A 726-nucleotide genomic window follows, 5' to 3' on the forward strand; every position below is an offset into this window, starting at 1 on the left:
CCCCCGCCCGCCGCCTCCCCTTCATATACACCGCCGGCTCCGCCCCCCCCGCCGCCGCCGCCAATCAGCGCCGGGAGAGCGCCCCGGGGGCGGGGCGCGCCGTGAGAGGGGGCGGGGCAGCGCGGAGGGGGCGGGGCCCTGCGCGGGGCTCGGCGGCCACGGAAGCGGCGCGGAAAGCGGGGCGGGGGGGAGGAGGGATGCGGCGGCGCCGCCGGTACCGGGGGGCCGGGCCGGGCCGAGCTGGGCCAGGCCAGACAAGACAAGGCAGGGCCGTCCCGCCCCGTCCCGCCCCCGAGCCCTGCCCTGCAGRGCGCCGGGCCGCTAGGGCACGTGTGCACCTCTGTACGCGCGTGGGTGTGCCCGCGTGGATGTGCACGTGTGCATGTCGCTGCATGGGGGCGTGCCCCTGCGCGCATGCATGCGCGTGGGTGTGCACACGCGTGGGTGCCTGTGCATGCATGCGCGCAGGTGCACATGCACCCACATGCATGCGTGTGTGTTTGGATGTGCGTGCATGTGTGTGTGCATGCATGTGTGTGCGTGCGCACACAGGCCAGCAGCGAGGATGCATCTCCTCACCACCCCCTTGCTGCACACCGGCCATTTCCCCCTGCAGACAGCTCTGGCCCGGCTGCCCCACACTCTCCCCCCAGCTGCGCCCTCCCCCTCGCCCCAGCGCTACCAACAGGCCCGAGGGCCCCTCTGCAACGCCTAATTCCCCCCCCC

The sequence above is a fragment of the Rhea americana genome, unplaced genomic scaffold (assembly GCF_003343005.1).
Source record: "Rhea americana isolate MKP2758 unplaced genomic scaffold, rheAme1 scaffold_177, whole genome shotgun sequence".
NCBI lineage: Eukaryota > Metazoa > Chordata > Aves > Rheiformes > Rheidae > Rhea > Rhea americana.